This window comes from Schistocerca nitens, chromosome 1 (genome assembly GCF_023898315.1).
Source record: "Schistocerca nitens isolate TAMUIC-IGC-003100 chromosome 1, iqSchNite1.1, whole genome shotgun sequence".
Taxonomy (NCBI): Eukaryota; Metazoa; Arthropoda; class Insecta; order Orthoptera; family Acrididae; genus Schistocerca; species Schistocerca nitens.
The window spans coordinates 216,706,473-216,718,723 of NC_064614.1; the positions used below are offsets into that span (position 1 = coordinate 216,706,473).

At 44.8% G+C, this 12,251-nt stretch overlaps 1 protein-coding gene across 1 annotated transcript in view; it reads left to right on the forward strand.

Annotated features, from left to right (window-relative positions):
* Positions 1-12,251, forward strand: part of LOC126245997 (somatostatin receptor type 2-like) — a 1,701,965-nt gene that overhangs the window by 232,807 nt on the left and 1,456,907 nt on the right. The window contains exon 2 of the mRNA XM_049948361.1: positions 9,379-9,411. The gene's annotated coding sequence lies outside the window, so the exon portion shown is untranslated. The remainder of the gene's footprint in view (positions 1-9,378; positions 9,412-12,251) is intronic.

Here is a 12,251-nt window from a genome sequence, read left to right on the forward strand (position 1 = left end):
ACTCCATTGATTGCCGTTTTGTTTCAGGTTCGAAGTGATGAACCCATGTTTCATCGCCTGTAACAATCTTTGACAAGAAATTGTCAACCTCAGCCACATGACGAGCAAGCAATTCCGCACAGATGGTTCTCCTTTGCTCTTTATGGTGTTCGGTTAGACAACGAGGGACCCAGCGGGAACAAACCTTTGAATATCCCAACTGGTGAACAATTGTGACAGCACTACCAACAGAGATGTCAAGTTGAGCACTGAGTTGTTTGATGGTGATCCGTCGATCATCTCGAACGAGTGTGTTCGCACGCTCCGCCATTGCAGGAGCCACAGCTGTGCACCGCCGGCCCGCACGCGGGAGATCAGACAGTCTTGCTTGACCTTGTGGCGATGATGACACACGCTTTGCCCAACGACTCACCGTGCTTTTGTCCACTGCCAGATCACCGTAGACATTCTGCAAGCGCCTATGAATATCTGAGATGCCCTGGTTTTCCGCCAAAAGAAACTCGATCACTGCCCGTTGTTTGCAACGCACATCCGTTACAGACGCCATTTTAACAGCTCCGTACAGGGCTGCCACCTGTCGGAAGTCAATGAAACTATACGAGACGAAGCGGGAATGTTTGAAAATATTCCACAAGAAATTTCCGGTTTTTTCAACCAAAATTGGCCGAGAAAAAAATGTGTTGCATTACTTATTGAACTGCCCTCGTAGATCGTTTACTTCAGCTCCGAGCCAGACGCCCTGTACCGCACAATCCACTGACCACAAACCATGTTCGTTTGCGGCTTCAGTCGTATCAAGCAAGACGTATTTGGATGGCAGGATGAACGTCTGTTGTCTCTTCTAATGAAAGCCGGTCATGCTTCCGTGCCAGTGATGACCGTGTGTTGGTCCACATTGCTGTACACTTTGGACCTACACCTGGAATTGTGGTCCAGGATACAATTTAGCATGCCAACAGGACCACTCCCGTGGTTACCCCATATACCTTGACTGCAAATTTGAACGTCACTCTGATGATTCGATCAGATGTGCTGCCACTCATGAATAGCATCCTAAGGGTTGTTTTCCAACAGGATAACGCTTGCCCATACACTACTGTTGCAACCCAACGTGCTCTACCCGACGTGTAGTATTGGCCTGCTCAATCACGTATGGAACATCATCTGCCGACAACTCCAGCGGCATACATGAAGAGCATTACCCGTCCTTTTATTGTCCGATCAAGTGCAACAGTCATGGATTTCCATCCCACAAACTGACAACAAATACCTGTATAACAAACTGCATGCACCTCTGCATGCTTGCAGTCAACAATCTGGCGGCTACACCGGTTATTAATACACTCCTGGAAATGGAAAAAAGAACACATTGACACCGGTGTGTCAGACCCACCATACTTGCTCCGGACACTGCGAGAGGGCTGTACAAGCAATGATCACACGCACGGCACAGCGGACACACCAGGAACCGCGGTGTTGGCCGTCGAATGGCGCTAGCTGCGCAGCATTTGTACACCGCCGCCGTCAGTGTCAGCCAGTTTGCCGTGGCATACGGAGCTCCATCGCAGTCTTTAACACTGGTAGCATGCCGCGACAGCGTGGACGTGAACCGTATGTGCAGTTGACGGACTTTGAGCGAGGGCGTATAGTGGGCATGCGGGAGGCCGGGTGGACGTACCGCCGAATTGCTCAACACGTGGGGCGTGAGGTCTCCACAGTACATCGATGTTGTCGCCAGTGGTCGGCGGAAGGTGCACGTGCCCGTCGACCTGGGACCGGACCGCAGCGATGCACGGATGCACGCCAAGACCGTAGGATCCTACGCAGTGCCGTAGGGGACCGCACCGCCACTTCCCAGCAAATTAGGGACACTGTTGCTCCTGGGGTATCGGCGAGGACCATTCGCAACCGTCTCCATGAAGCTGGGCTACGGTCCCGCACACCGTTAGGCCGTCTTCCGCTCACGCCCCAACATCGTGCAGCCCGCCTCCAGTGGTGTCGCGACAGGCGTGAGTGGAGGGACGAATGGAGTGTCGTCTTCAGCGATGAGAGTCGCTTCTGCCTTGGTGCCAATGATGGTGGTATGCGTGTTTGGCGCCGTGCAGGTGAGCGCCACAATCAGGACTGCATACGACCGAGGCACACAGGGCCAACACCCGGCATCATGGTGTGGGGAGCGATCTCCTACACTGGCCGTACACCACTGGTGATCGTCGAGGGGACACTGAATAGTGCACGGTACATCCAAACCGTCATCGAACCCATCGTTCTACCATTCCTAGACCGGCAAGGGAACTTGCTGTTCCAGCAGGACAATGCACGTCCGCATGTATCCCGTGCCACCCAACGTGCTCTAGAAGTTGTAAGTCAACTATCCTGGCCAGCAAGATCTCCGGATCTGTCCCCCATTGAGCATGTTTGGGACTGGATGAAGCGTCGTCTCACGCGGTCTGCACGTCCAGCACGAACGCTGGTCCAACTGAGGCGCCAGGTGGAAATGGCATGGCAAGCCGTTCCACAGGACTACATCCAGCATCTCTACGATCGTCTCCATGGGAGAATAGCAGCCTGCATTGCTGCGAAAGGTGGATATACACTGTACTAGTGCCGACATTGTGCATGCTCTGTTGCCTGTGTCTATGTGCCTGTGGTTCTGTCAGTGTGATCATGTGATGTATCTGACCCCAGGAATGTGTCAATAAAGTTTCCCCTTCCTGGGACAATGAATTCACAGTGTTCTTATTTCAATTTCCAGGAGTGTATGTCAGCATTCCACATTAGCAATGGCTTATCTCGCACAGACGTGTGACCTGTGACCGTTCAGTGTTAATCACTTAAATACGTTACCTAGGCAAATGTATTTCGGAGATTTCATTACTCTGTATTAATTATCTTTGTTGTTGTGATTTTTTCCGTAAGTGTATATGGAGAAGAAGCAAGAGGAAACAATAAGCCGAGAACGAAGTGCTTGGAGTAAATGAGTCTTTCGCTCCTGCTGTTCACTCTACACATCGAAGCAGCAATGGCGGAAGTAAACGAAAGTTTAACGAGCGCGGTTAAAATTGAAGGTGAGAAAGGCCATCGATGATGAGATTCACTAGTGGCATTGCTTTCCTCAGTAAAAGTGCAGAAGCAAGAGCTGTTGAATGGAATGAACATGTAGTAAGTACGGAATCCTGATTGAGGGTCTATCGCAGTAAGGCGAAAGTAATGACAAGGTGTAGAAATGAGAAAAGCGAGAAACTTTACATCAAAATTGGTGAAGAAGACAAAATCAAGGAATTCTGCTACTTCGGCAGCAAACTAATGTCGGGCGGAGCAAGCAGGATAAAAATTTCATTCCTGGCCAAGAGAAGTCTACTAGTATCAAACATAGGCCTTAATTTGAAGAAGAAATTTCTGATAATTTACGTTTCGATCACAGCATTGTATGGTAGTACAACAGGTACTGTGGGAAACCATAACAGAAGCGAAGCATTTGAGATGTATTGCTACAGAAGAATGTTGTAAATTAGGTGCACTGATAACGTTCTCCGCAGAACCGTCGAAGATAGGAAGATATGGAAAACACTGACAAGAAGAACGGACTGGATGATAGGAAATATGTTAAGACACCAGGGAATAGATTCCGTGGTATTATAGCGGCCTGTTGAGGGTAAAAACTGTAGAGGGCGACAGTGATTGGAGTAGGACGCAAGTTCCAACAATTCCTTACTGGCATGGAAAGACTGGCACAGGAGAGAAATTCGTGGCGGGCCGCGTCTCACCAGTCAGAAGACTGATGACAAAATATATATCTTACTGTGCTGCAAACGCACAATAAGCACCATTACGAAATCTATTATCCTTCTTGGTGTGGCAATGTTAATGGCCGGTAGTGGGCTATCCCTTTCTCAAGTAGAGTCACATAGTCCATGCTACGTCACATAGTCAATGTTACGGCACCGTATTTAGTGCCCTAACGTTAGCCGAAGACATTGAAATCCACATGTTAATCAGAACTTCCGTGTTTAGTAGGAATTGGTTACTAGACTGGGACCTCCGCTTTCCATGGAAAGTGCACTACCAATTGTTGTGTCGAAGAAGTTTTATTGGCATATTCAGCGCTAGCGCTTGGACTTGACACTAGTAATTACACATATCTTCCAAACTCTAGATACTTTTAAACGTTGTCTTGTGAATCTATGTTACTAAACGGCTAAAACATTGCTCAATACCAGTTGAAGGTTGACTGTCTCACGCCCTCCAGGGATATCAAAATTTGATTTTCAGTATTTCATATTACTATTGACCGAATTTAAAAATGTAAGATGCTTTTATAATCTACTCATTAAGACGTGTAGTCTTTTGCTAAAGGCCCAACACAGTTAGTCAAGTATTACAGCTGCAAAGCTTTGGAGACAGCATAACTCATGGCCCACAAATCAACTAGGTTACATGCTCCACTATTTGAGAATCAGAGCACTTAGTGAGTTCTAACATATCTGACAAATAATTTCAATCACTTTTTCTCGCTAACACCTCCCACAAAATAACGAAGGGAAAAGTATCAGCAGCGGGCATTTTGATTTTGATTTTTTACTTCTTTACTACTAATTCCTTTCCGAACACATTCTGCAGAGTGTTTCCACATACAGCACTAAGGGTGCCTACAAAATTACATCGTTGTACGGTATAAGATATCGCAAATATTGAGATGTGTGAAAAACTATCATTCTTCAAAACTGTCTGACACAGTCAATTATTTGCCAAACATTTCTCAGAAGAACATATCCAAGTTATCACATTTTTGGTTTACCTGATTTAGTTCTGATATTTTGATTCGTCTATGGGTGAGAAATTCGAAACTGATGAAACCAATGTAATTTTGGTTTTGTGTCTTCAGCCATTAAGGATTTGCATGCTTATCATCGAATATAGCTCATTAACCGATTTGTAAAGTTATCAAACGTTTGAAGTATTTTGTTGTAGATGGGAGTTCCAATCCTTAAAGAATCGGCGTTTTGCGATAAGATTACGTCTACTCCTCTACACAACTTATTTCCTTACATATTCATTATATTAGAAACGATAGCTACCTTGTCCATGGGGTCCACGACACGAAATACTGGGTCGCTTATAAAAATGGCTGTGTGTGTTTGTGGGTCTGTATGTGTGTGGGTGTGTGTGTGTGTGTCTGTCTGTCTGTGTGTGTGTGAGAGCGGGAGAGAGAGAGAGAGAGAGAGAGAGAGAGCGGGAGAGAGAGAGAGAGAGAGAGAGAGAGAGAGAGAGAGTGCTTGTGTCTATGCCTGTGTCTGAACTTCTGAGTTTCATCTCTGGAAGGATTGGAACAATTTGAACCACTCTTGGTACGCACATCACTTAGTACCATGAGACAGTTCAAAATGGTTCAAATGGCTCTAAGAACTATGGGACTTAACATCTGAGGTCATCAGTCCACTACAACTTAGAACTACTTTAAACCTAACTACCCTAAGGACATCACACACATCTATGCCCGAGGCGGGATACGAACCTGCGACAGTAGCAGTCTCGCGGTTCCGGACTGAAGCGCCTATAACCGCTCGGCCACAGCGGCCGGCCCATGACACAGTTACCACAACGGTAAGGCATATGTAGCACAACTATTCCTGAGGATAGAAGAGGGCAAGACGTTACGTGTAAGCTTACTTCTGGAACGCTGGGAACAATTTCAGATATGACTTACCAATTGGAAACAAACAATGAGGGTCTTCTACACCTGAGCGCTTGTATTGTTCTCGTTTCTTGTGGAACTACGGAGAGCTCAGCTTCATGCTAGCGTAACTATGCACAGCTTCATGCTAGCGTAACTATGGAATCCTTGGAGTAATTTCAAATAAATTTCGTATACAAGCGGCTTGCTACCAGTCGTGCCGTACAGCAGAGATGTGACAAGGTGTGTCTAAAAAAATCTGTGACCTTACAATTTCTTTTCTAGAATGCCATGACTTGATTACTGAGATTTCACAATTGTTTCTTCTGCTCCGTTATGCGGCAGACGAGCTGCTTTCTTTATTGCAGCCTTGTAATTGTAAGGGAGTATCTTGTTGCATCCGAATTCTTACTGGAGATATTACTTTCCACCATTTCATCGTGTCGTGTAAGTGCAGAATGAATAAAGCATTAGTCAGGCAATAGCTTTTTCTGACACATCAATTGATTGCTGATAGTCTCGTCGTTCGAGAATACACTACACTCTTGTAACGTCGCCAACTACTCTAGTGTAACCAGGGATCCATCTACGTACTAATCCGAACCGCGGATCACCATCAAGTGATTTATTCACTCTGTGATCAAAAGTATCCGGACGCCTGGCTGAAACTGACAAGGGAACCTCCCCATCGCACCCCCCTCAGATTTAGTTATAAGTTGGCACAGTGGATAGGCCTTGAAAAACTTAACACAGATCAATCGAGAAAACAGGAAGAAGTTCTGTGGAACTATGAATAAAATAAGGAAAATATACAAACTGAGTAGTCCATGTGCAAGATATACAATATCAAGCAGATTTTGAGCATAGGAGCGCCGTGGTCCCGTGGTTAGCGTGAGGAGCTGCGGAACGAGAGGTCATTGGTTCAAGTCTTCCCTCGACCGAAAATTTTACTTTCTTTACTTTCGCAAAGTTATGATCTGTCCGTTCGTTCATTGACGTCTCTGTTCACTGTAATAAGTTTAGTGTCTGTGTTTTGCGACCGCACCGCAAAACCGTGCGATTAGTAGACGAGAGCACGTGCCTCTCCAATCGGAACCGAAAACAACATTTGATCGCAAGGTCATAGGTCAACCGATTCCTCCACAGGAAAACACGTCTGGTATATTCTATACTACACTGGTGACGGCATGTGCGTCACATGACAGGAATATGTTGTCAACCCACCTACCTTGTACACTTAGCGAATGGGTAAAAAGATTCTTCAACCTTGCCCGATTTAGGTTTTCTTGTGGATGTGATAATCACTCACAAAAAAGTGATGAAAACATAAGAGTTTGTCACATAAACTGAAAATAAAAAATTAAACTTTTCACTCGAGGGAAGACTTGAACCTAGGACCTCTCATTCCGTAGCTGCTCCCGCTAACCACGGGACCACGGCGTTTCTTAACTACCACTGTCCTTGATGTTGCATATGTTCACATGGACTACTCAGTTTGTATATTTTACTTATTTTTTTCATATTTCCTCACAACTTCTTCCTGGTTTCTCGATTGATCTGTGTTCAGTTTTTCAAGGCCTATCCACTGTGCCAACTTATAACTAAATCTGAGGGGGGTACGATGGGGAGGTTCCCTTGTGAGTGACATGTTCGTAGCCCCATCCATCGGTAATGCTGGAATTCAGTATGGTGTTTGCCCACCCTTAGCCTTGATGACAGCTTCCACCCTGTCAGCCATACGTTCAGTCAGGTGCTGGAAGGTTTCTTGGGGAAATACAGCCCATTCTTCACGGAGTGTAGCACTGAGGAGAGGTATCGATGTCGGTCGGTGGGGCCGGCACGAAGTTGGCGTTCCAATCCCAAAAGTGTTCTATAGGATTCAGGTCAGGACTCTGTGCAGGCCAGTCCATTAAAGGGATGTTATTGTCGTGTAACCACTCCGCCACATGCCGTGCATTATGAACAGGTGCTCGATAGTGTTGGAAGATGCAATCACCATCCCCGAATTGCTCTTCAACAGTGGGAAGCAAGAACGTGCTCAAAAAATCAGTGTTGGCCTGTGCTGTGATAGTGCCACGCAAAACAACAAGGGGTGCAAGCCCCCTCCATGAAAAACAAGACTACACCATAACACCATCGCCTTCGAATTTTACTGTTGGCATTACACACTCCGGCAGATGACGTTCACCCGGCATTCGCCATACCCACACGCTGTCATCTGATCGCCACTGTGTGTACTGTGATTCGTCACTCCACACAACGTATTTCCACTGTTCAATCGCCCAATGTTTACGCTCCTTACACTAAGCGAGGCGTCGTTTGGTATTTACTGGCGTGTTGTATGCCTTATGAGCAGCCGCTCGACAACGAAATCACCTGCCGCCTAACTGTCATAGTACTTGCAGTGGATGCTGATGCAGTTTGGTATTCGTATGTGCTGGTTTGGATAGATGTCTGCCTATTACACATTACGACCCTTTTTAGCTGTCGGCGGTCTCTGTAAGTCAACAGAACAGATCAGCCTGTACGCTTTTGTGCTGTACATGTCCCTTCACGTTTACACTTCACTATCACATCGGAAACAGTGGACCTAGGGATGTTTAGGAGATTGGAAATCTCCCGTATGACACAAGTGACACCCAATCACTTGATCACGTTTGAAATCCGTGAATTCCGCGGAGCGCCCCATTCTGCTCTCTCACGATGTCTAATGACTACTGAGGTCGCTGATATGGAGTACCTGGCAGTAGGCGGCAGCACAATGCACGTAATATGAAAAACGAATGTTTTTGGGGATGTCCGGATACTTTCGATTACATAGTGCAGATGTATGTCTGTATCGACTTGCGAGAGCTTCCACCTGGTGTGCATAAGAGGCGACTTGTACAGCACACATTGATACACTTGGAGTATTATTTTAACGTTTAACTATATTGTCTTTGTTCTTACTAAACAGGCAGATATCATTGCTTTTCCTATGTAATGAATGACTGGGACATATAAGTAACGTGTTCGGCAGGTAATCGGCTAATCATTAATATTTCGGCGCAGACATTCCGCTCACTACTACTGAACACGTCTAAGAAAGCTAGGACCTTCATTTCCCAGAACGTCTTCCTCCACGCAAGACTCGAGCCAGTACAATTCTGGAGAAAGATTGACGGGTATCACACATAGCGTTTCCAATTTATGATCTTCCGATCACAGCATTCGAAATTATACCGTGGGATTTGTCGCATTTGCCGTGAATGTCAAAGGTCCAAGCACCCTTGGACCTCAACCACCCAGTTTAAATCTCTCTTGAGAGAGTTCCGTTCCAACTCGTAAAATTTATGTCCTTCCCTCTCGTATAAACCGAAGTTATCGCCGGCTCGTCCCTCTGTTTGAATTTCCGACGACTTCTGTTTTATAGCGAGACACAGTGGCATTTTATTTTTTTGAATAGTTTTATTGCGTTTTAGTTGCGGAATAAAACCTACCGACTGGTGCAAGAGCATTTCCGCATGCTGCACGGAACTCCCTCTGGCTGCACAAAATGGAATAATACAAGTATGCATACGTGTGTGTTTCTCTGAAAATTTCTGCATCACTGTGTATAATTAAGAGGATCGTGAGTTTTTTATAGCGTGTCTCATAAAGCATTGTTGAATAACTGAGGATACTGTACATAATAACTACTTAACGTGGAACGTTTTCTGTTTCAGGCTGCTACACGAGCCGTCTTCGCTGCAGCGCGGGTAAGTTTATATTTACAGTTAGACATTTGCCCGATTTCATAAGTGAGTTTAGCTCTTGAATACGCGTCATAAAGACACACCTGCGTAAAAGATTTGTGTTTTCTTACAATGACGTGGAACTGTAAATACTGAAAAAATAAGCTTCTGCAGGGTATTGTTTTGGGATCATAGTGTACTCATCGGAAATAATCAAGTAGCCATATTACTTCGCAGAAGTTAAGTGCTCTTTTAATGTGTAACACCCCATGTCTACTGTATTAAGGCCTTTTTATACAATGTCCGCCCCCGGTAGCTGAGTGGTCAGCGTGACGGAATGTCAATCCTCAGGGCTCGGGTTCGATTCCCGGCTGGGTCGGAGATTTTCTCCGCTCAGGGACTGGGTGTTGTGTTGTCCTAATCATCATCGTTTCATCTCCATCGACGCGCAGGTCGCCGAAGTGGCGTCAACTCGAAAGACCTGCACCAGGCGAACGGTCTACCCGACGGGAGGCCCTAGCCACACGACATTTCATACGATACAATAAAAGTTCAACTATTGGCAGCAATGACCCAGAATTAACCAAACGGAGGTTCTCAATAAATTTTCTCTTTGCATTCAAGATCTAAAGGCACGTGATTCTAAACATAAGGCACTTGTCGTTCTTTACAAATACGCTTAATGTTTGTGAACTGCTTCATTTATAAAAATGTTTTTACTTACGTCTATGAATACCTTCGATGTCAGCCCCCTACAGGTATCTTGGCTTTCAACAACATGGCAGAAAAGCTTTCCAGATCTAGGTGTCACGTGTTAATGAAAAACGGTTCTAAAAGCCACATCAAGGCATAGCTCTTATTATCAGCCTATTACCGCCAAGCGTCTCACACCAAAAACCAAATAATATAATGTAGTTTCACTTGCCACCGAACGAGTGGCACATCTACATACACTGCAGCATGTGAGTCTAATCAACGATATAGCGTTCATTAACATTGGAATGTATAGCCCTCAACGTTCGCTGTTCGCAGCTGTTAATATTTCTACTACATTGATTTCAAAAAGGCGCGTGTAATAACACAGGAAACCAACATAACAGAACAGAAGTCCGAGAAACGATTAAGATTTCAATAGATTAGGACGGCTATACGCTTCCAGTTTCGTGGATTCCAGTCATCAACCAAGTAAATACGCAGCTGGTGTGAGCGGGGAATAGAGACAACGTTCAGGAAGCCACCTCCGAGGCATGACAAAAATATTTTGATAGACATATCCGTTCTCTTTCTTGCTCTGTTTCATTTCTATCACAGCAGAGGAGCCAGAACGTCAATAGAGTAGAAGAAATTGAAGAGGAACACTACGCGGCCTAACACCCTTGGAGATTTTGCTTTCACTATTGAAAAAGTTGGCATTTGTACTGACGTTTGCCACTTCACAAACAGTTCCTATACACACCACCTGTAATTCGAGTTTAAATCTTGGAGAGGTGCTCTATCAATTCATGTGTGTCTGTTTCTGTATAGCTTATAATTTTTGTGCAGTCATCTTCTGAAATCCTGGAGATACGTATGAACAACCTTGTAATTAAAGTTTGACTTTGGTAACGAGATTGTTGGTTAGGTAACTGGAATTACCGAACATCAAAAATGAAATCTGGTAATTATAGTACCCAAAAATGTTTTTAGTACTCTACTCGTTAAGGTATGGGAGAAGTTTTTTTCTGTAGCGTGACGTGTATTTTGATTCGACTGATTCTTTTTTGTGAAGAATTTATATTTGACCCTCGAAATTTTATCTTCCTCCTATCGAGTCGGGAAAATCGCAGAAATCGGAGCCTTTTTGATGAGAATGAAGTTTCACTCTTATTTCAATTGGTGCTCGGAGAAGCATCACGCAGAGCAGGAATTATCCTCACTACATCCCTTGTGTTACGTGTGTTAAGAATAACAAACCAAGAAGTTTGTTAGTAATTATCTAGTGAGAATTTACCTCAACGTGTAGTAACGTTCAGTAATTAAAGGATGTTCTATCTTATTACTAATTACCTCCGAATTCTGGGATGGCGAGTTTCTGATCAAAACGAAGTCACACATCGTTAAGAACTCCTTCACATAATAGTTAGGTTTTGCCCACTCGTCTCGTGTAGGGTGCCTAAGGGATGCTGCGTTCTTGGAATGCTATACATTAATTCAAGAAAATAACATTAATAGTGTTATTTCTGTAAAGCAAATTGACAATACTTAACCTGTATTTACAAAGGTGTGGCAAACGATGGGCGGCATACACCGTAAGTCCGAGTTCTTGTTATACACAATGTTCCTGCAAGTTGATACACGTCACTGATAACTGATCTGCGAGTGCCGGTCTACAGCTGTGCCTTTACTGTCCTCTAATGTAAGCAAGCCGATCAGAGCACTAATGCCCGGCACAGGACCGGCACTTATATTCACTTCTTGCAGGTGTCGCTCCTGTCGTGACGCAGCCGTAATCAGCACACCATTGGCCGACGTCGTTTCGCCGCCGTCTCTGGTCTTGCATTTTTCTTCTTAGTTCCGGCCTTTGTGGTTACGCCAGAAGAATAATTGCCATCCTCTCTCATTACAATCAAGATAAGATGCGCAGCTCATTCTTTGACATTCGGTGTTTCGTTGTAGAGCAACATCAGAACTTACTTAACCCTAAAGTATCTCTAAGTATTTTTCAATATTGAAGGTAAAATCTCCAAGGATGTTAGGCAGCGTGATGTTCCTCTTCAATTTTTTTCTACTCTATCGACGTTCTGACTCCTCTGCTTTGAACTTCTTCAGGATCTTGTGGTGTTCAAGGTTAACTGAACACTGTCAAAGACTAGTGCTGGCTTCAC